The following is a 6,162-nucleotide window of genomic DNA, read 5'->3' on the forward strand; positions in this document are numbered from 1 at the left end:
CAATAAACGGACATGCTTATCATCAGTCAGTTACTTAGCCGACCCAATCGTTCCAAGCCAAAGCGCCATCAGATTCAGTCAAGCCCTAGCAGGCCAATATGGCTCTAGGGGCTTGATCTGATCCAGATGCGTCGATGGAAGGAACCAACTGTTCGGACCAAGCCAAAACTTACCAGATAATTCGAATTAGACAAGCAATCAGTACATAGAACATTCCTATCAATCAGACTACGATTCAGTACGATAGGCTACGGTCACGCACTCACCTTTATCTTAGAGTCGGTTTGTTCTGTTTGATTCGGTCTCTTCTGACACCTCTTGAGCGGTTTTCGTCGGATCTTCGATCGTTCAGACAGTCGGATTCACCCCACAGACGATCGTTCTGGACTCGGACTTGATCAATCCAGCCAAATATCGAAAACTCTCCCTTAATCGGACTTTTCTCTCTCTGAGTTTCTCTCTGGTTCTTTCTTCCCCTTTCCGTACAGAAATGGTGAAATAAGACAAAGGAGACGATAAAATGGGCAGTTGGGCGGTTTAGGCCCGAGAAACTGCCAAGTTAACCATTCCCGCTTATTTTACATACGGCTCTTAATCCGTAACCGTCACCCCGCGCTCCAAAGCGTTCCAGCGCGAGTTTTTCCCCTTTTCGGACTTTAACTGTTCCCGCCAGTTTTACTTAGACGAAACTCGAGCTAGAGCTGACTGATCCAGTCGACAACTCTAACCGCCTTGTCCGAATCTAACTGATACTACTGAATCAGCTCATCTCAGCTTAGCCGACAGTCTGATTTCAGACAATCGCTGTATAGCCGACCAGTTCAACAGTCTTGTCCGAATCCAACAACACTTGTCCGGATCCGACCATCGCTGTTCGAAAATTCCGCTTTGCCTGGATTTTCATCGAGTTGTCCGAACATCCTGAGTTTCAAAAAACCGAACGGCCTGTCCAATAACCCGAGCGTAAGACCGACTGATGGAGCTTTGTTTGGCTCAAAAACAGATCCGTTCCTAGCTTTAATCGGGTACATAGTTTGAACTCTGATCAACTCTTTATAGCATCATCCAATCCATTCAGTACGTTCTCACAATTCGGCCGGTCAGTCCTCAGATCATCCTAACATGGATCTTAGGAAGGAAGGCGGTGGCTACACAGAGCCCGACCCCTTCTTCTTCTTCGTGAAAAAGCTTCTGAAGCCCAGAAAAAGGAAGCAGCTTTATATTAAATCTACGAGATTTTTCATCAGGTAAATGACCCTAAAGCGAGCTTCTTTCACGTCTTCCCTTTTCATCGTCTCATCGTTCCAGCTCCATATCTATCACCCTCCCCCATTCTCTGTTCATCTCAAAGGTCAATTTCCTCTACCTCTATCTCTCTTTGGGCCATTCAATCGTGTTCCGGAAACGCTCTTGATGCTGCATAGCGTATTAGCCGTGAAGCTGAACGCCGAGGCTGTCCTGCGTCTATCGTCTCCAACGACAAATTCGACTCGGTATGTGAGATGTTGTTGTGAATCAATTTGATTTCTTACTCTGTTCTGAAGATTGTTTGCTTCAGATTTTAATATCAAGGAAACCGTGACAATTCCTCTGTTTGATCAATTAGAACCGATGATTTTTGTAATCAGCTCTTAGATTTGAGCGGTTCTATTGATTGAATTTCGAGTAAACTTATAAAAGTATTTTCCTTTATAACTTAATTCTTATTCAAAAAGTTGCCATGTTCTTTTCTCCAGAGTTCCTTGCCTCATGAGGACGCTATTCTTTTTGTTGTATCCACTACAGGGAAAGGAGACTCTCCAGATTCTTTTAAGGTTCGTTGTCAATTTTCACTACCAATAATGCAGTTTTTTGCGTACTTTATTTTTTGTTCCTTGTCCTTTTTTTTTTTAATCACTGAAGGAGTTTTGGAGGTTTCTTCTTCAAAGAAACTTGGGAAACTCTTGGTTGCAACGAGTTTGCTTTGCAGTGTTTGGGCTAGGTGATTCAGGTTACCAGAAGTACAATGTAAGTGCATCTGCCACATTATGTAATCTGTTTCACATTCTTGTCAACATACATTTTATTTCTGGTTATGTTTTGATGTATTCATCAGTATGAAAGAAAAAAAGTAGGCTTTACTGAGGAATAAGTATACTAGCTAAGTAAAGATTCCGACAACCATAAATCTTAAGATGTGTCTGAATTATTGTTCTCTGCCAAAAATATTCATGACATTATTTTTTCTGATGGCTTTAGTTTGTAACAAAGAAGCTAGACAAAAGATTACTAGATCTTGGGGCCACAACCATCATCGAGAAAGGTCTAGGAGATGATCAACACCCATCATGGTATGGAACGGTATATTATTGAGGAAAATAATGATTCTGTAAAATTTGATCTTCCCTTTATTCTTTTGTAGCACATGAACCATTTGATCAGTGGAAAATATAGTATCCACGTTTTTTTCCTGCTGCTTGTTTTGTACTATATGTCTAAGTGTTTGAATACTAAATTTTTGGTTTTGGTGTTTTCTTTATTTTTGAGGTATGAAGCAATATGTTGTCTTTGTGGAGTATTTTATATCAGATCAAGCCCATATACTTTCCTAATGGTCCAGAAGTGGTGATTCTTGACATATTTGTTGATTGGTGTTATTTGAGAAGGATCATTGATTACTCCCTGAAAAAAAACTCGAGCTTTCAGATTACCGGAATTAATACATCGTTTTACTTCAATCGATGGGGTGAGATTCTTCTTCCAATCTCTGTGTTAGGCCTTATGCATATTCTATTGGTGGTATTTGATTTATTCTGATTTTGAGATTCTTCACATGATAGATAAGCCTTAGTAAAGATTGTTTTGCATGTATTCAGACAAGAAGTTTTGAACTGAAAAAAAAAACAATAGCTGGTAGGTAGGGAAAAATAAAGAAGTTTGTGTGGGGTTTTGTAACAGAGCAGTGGCTGCGTGGCTTGCTACAGAGAACCCAGATCAACTAAAACTTCTCTAAATGATCCACTTTCCAATTCTGTAGCTCAAACGGTTAAGAAACCGAGCGTCTCTGAAAAATTCTGGTCAACAAGCACATTTGATATGGACAACATCACCTTTCCTTCTCAAGGAGGAAGCATATCATCCAGCTAGACTTTTGAATCTCAATCTGCTTCCAGAAACTCAAATCCCCTGCCTGAGTTTGTAAACCAAGGTTAACTTTCTTCCCTTTGGATTCGTGGTGTGTTATGGGGATGGGTTATATATGTGTGTGTTTGCAGGCCTTCTTCTTTGGAATCAGACAAGTGAGCTTTGTGTGGGAAAAGAAAGACCTAATACAACCCACCGGATCGCAATCAAGGATCCAAGATATAAAGTGAGTGGCCTCATTATACACACATTATTGTCTCCTCAAGAAAAAAAAAGCTAATGCTAAAGGACTGAACACACCTTTTTAACATTTTTATGTGATTTAAACATCAGTTGGAACGCAGCATCGTATGATAGCCTTAAGAACGCTGAAGTAATGAGTCCACTGATCATCGTCTCCCATTGTCCCGTAAGTACACAAAATAACTCACTTTTCCAATAACTTTCCCCCATGACATCCTTAATAATAAGTTTATAAAATTACATAACAGCATGATGGAGGTCTACTTTTCTTTATGGGACGAAGCTGCATCAATGTTTAGGGGTCTCCTTAATTCAGGGGATAGAACTTAATCTGTCAATGTGGTCACAAGTGTGATCCCAAAAAAATTGGAGGTAGCTTACATATTTAAACTTTAAAATTAGCTTAAACCAATAGTTGACAAAGAGACCCCTATATGTTGATGCAGCAATAATTATTATTGTCTATGTTTTTAATTGGAATAAAAACATATCAATATATGATTTTCATGATTTTATCAGTATATGTTTTTAAGGAGATTACTTTTTTTTACAAAAGTTGAGGAGATTTACTTTAACTATCATAGCCGTACCCATATTTCTTTTTTTTAGCATATGCATATAATTGTATTTGGCAAACACATAAGTGGGACATCCTTCAAAATAGATTTTGCTTCAAAGGTGTGTTCTCTTTGATATCAAAGACACCGAAACATTTTGCTTATATTGAAAGGGTCATCTTTCATGTGCAGGAGCTGCATTATGGAATGGTGCAGTGAGAAGCAAGAATGCCCATTTTGTCGTACACCCAACACCCATTCGAGTTTATTTTGTTTGTACAACTCTGATTTTTAAGCTCAAATGAAGATCAACAAGGACACAACAGTGCAAAAATACATGAAAAGCAAAGGAAGATGATAGGTCCAAATAGTCCACACCAGCTTCTTTAGTGACAACTTGGGACGATAACATATTCTACAAGAATGACATTTGTTTTGTCTTAAGACATGGAAGTAAGATCATCAAGTACTGAGTAGACACCAAGAGAGATTTGGGGTTGATTATGTTATGAATTAAAATAGTGTTCACGACAAGCGCGGGGCCTCTGCCCCTAGTATTTATAGTGAACTTCTCCTTGTTTAACCACTTGCATTTATATTGGCTTCCAATCCCGAACCGGTAATGGGTTTGATGATTATTATTACAGCCAGTTAAGACTAATGTTAGACAATAAATGTAAACGTGAAAATATGCATTTTTTCCGGCTAGTATTATAATTGGATTAATGATTAGAGATGGACCATTAGCTAAATAAGTATAACTTCTTTAAATTAATACTGTATAAATTAATATACACTAAAAATTTCTATAAAATAATATAATTTTATAGTCTCAAATTGAGTTTTTGGTTCAATTATTATATCGATAAATTAATATCTCTATAAATTAATAAATATAAATTAATAAAAAAATTATAGTTTTGGTGTAATTCCAACATTATTAATTTATAGAGGTTTCACTATATTAGCAAAAGAGAGTGGGCAGAAATACATTATAACTAATCAAAGCCCGCATAAACTCGCCATAAGATTCTCCTATTCACCGAATAAACTCCTCTAACATTCTCTCACTTGCGCTAAACTATTTTTGAAGACAAACTAATTCACCAAACTCTTTGATTAGCTGTCGTACTTTAGTTTTGTACAACATTTTTTGTTTTGCAACAAATTAACGCTTAAAGAAAGTTTGTAATAATCATAATAGTCGGCTAGAACATGTAATAATTAGATAAGACATCCAAAATTTTCTCTAAAATTTATATTTAACAGATTTTACATTCCAGAATACATCAAAAAAAAATTACAAACACGGTTACTCCAAATTTTAGCTTCCCCAAAAACTAAACCAGCCAGGTAAACTTTTCTGTACCCGTCTTCAGCCCGAAATAGCTTCCACGCTAAACAAATTACAAACACGGTTGCTCAAAAGTTTAACTTCCCCAAAATTGCTTAACTCCGCCAGCTATACTTTTCTATAACCATCTTCAGCACGACATCTATAATATTAAAGCAACTACTATAGTGATTCTAACAATTTGTGACCCTAATAATTTGTTGTACAGATCTTTGGATGAACTCCTCGGTGACCTTCTTTTATAGACAAAAAGGCAATACCTTCTCTCCCTTTTTTTTTTTCTTTTTCTGAAACACTTTTTTACACACTTTTTTTTTGAAACACTATCCACATACTTTTGCTTGTAAAGTATCAACATTTTTGCTGAGATCTTTTAATTTATTACAGAAGCTAATTATCCTTCATAAAAGTCCATTGTTACTATTGCCGTATCTGGAAACCCCGACAAAAACAAATCCAAATAAAATCCTATCCAAATCTTTTAACAATATTAAAAAAAACCTAGAGATAACTGTAAACCTATAATCCACTTCTCAAAGCGCTCAGCAACAATTGTTAGCGTTACTAATGTCATTTTGCTCGCTACAGGTAAACACAAAAGCCCACATATTTTAGTGTATGGGTAATTTCCTAATATCTTTATTTTCTTAGGTTTTTGACCCAATTGACTCAAATAAATAAAACTTTGGTTTAATAAGAATAAAAAAAATTATATTTTTTGGTCAAAAAAAAAAATATATTTTAATTTGAAAGAATATATCTAACTCAATATATACATGAAATGAGTAAGTGGATTTATACAATTTCTTATATCCAAAATCAAAGGTCTAATTAAAAATAATAATTTTGATATTAAGAAAAATATTATCAAATATACTTACACAC

General features: G+C 36.1%; 1 long non-coding RNA gene across 10 annotated transcripts; it reads left to right on the forward strand.

The window, feature by feature from the left end:
- Positions 1-1,101: 1,101 nt before the first annotated feature.
- Positions 1,102-4,257, forward strand: LOC106307987. 10 transcript variants are annotated; one of them, XR_001263440.1, is made up of 10 exons: positions 1,102-1,493; positions 1,737-1,814; positions 1,903-2,007; positions 2,239-2,330; positions 2,527-2,725; positions 2,938-3,187; positions 3,255-3,349; positions 3,457-3,532; positions 3,615-3,738; positions 4,116-4,257. It is a non-coding gene; the product is annotated as an uncharacterized LOC106307987 (long non-coding RNA). The 10 variants fall into 10 exon arrangements; XR_001263443.1 differs by having other exon boundaries at positions 1,786-1,814; XR_001263444.1 differs by having other exon boundaries at positions 1,102-1,247; positions 1,352-1,493; positions 1,737-2,007.
- The last annotated feature ends 1,905 nt before the right edge of the window (positions 4,258-6,162 follow it).

Source organism: Brassica oleracea, chromosome C8 (assembly GCF_000695525.1).
Source record: "Brassica oleracea var. oleracea cultivar TO1000 chromosome C8, BOL, whole genome shotgun sequence".
Taxonomy (NCBI): domain Eukaryota; kingdom Viridiplantae; phylum Streptophyta; class Magnoliopsida; order Brassicales; family Brassicaceae; genus Brassica; species Brassica oleracea.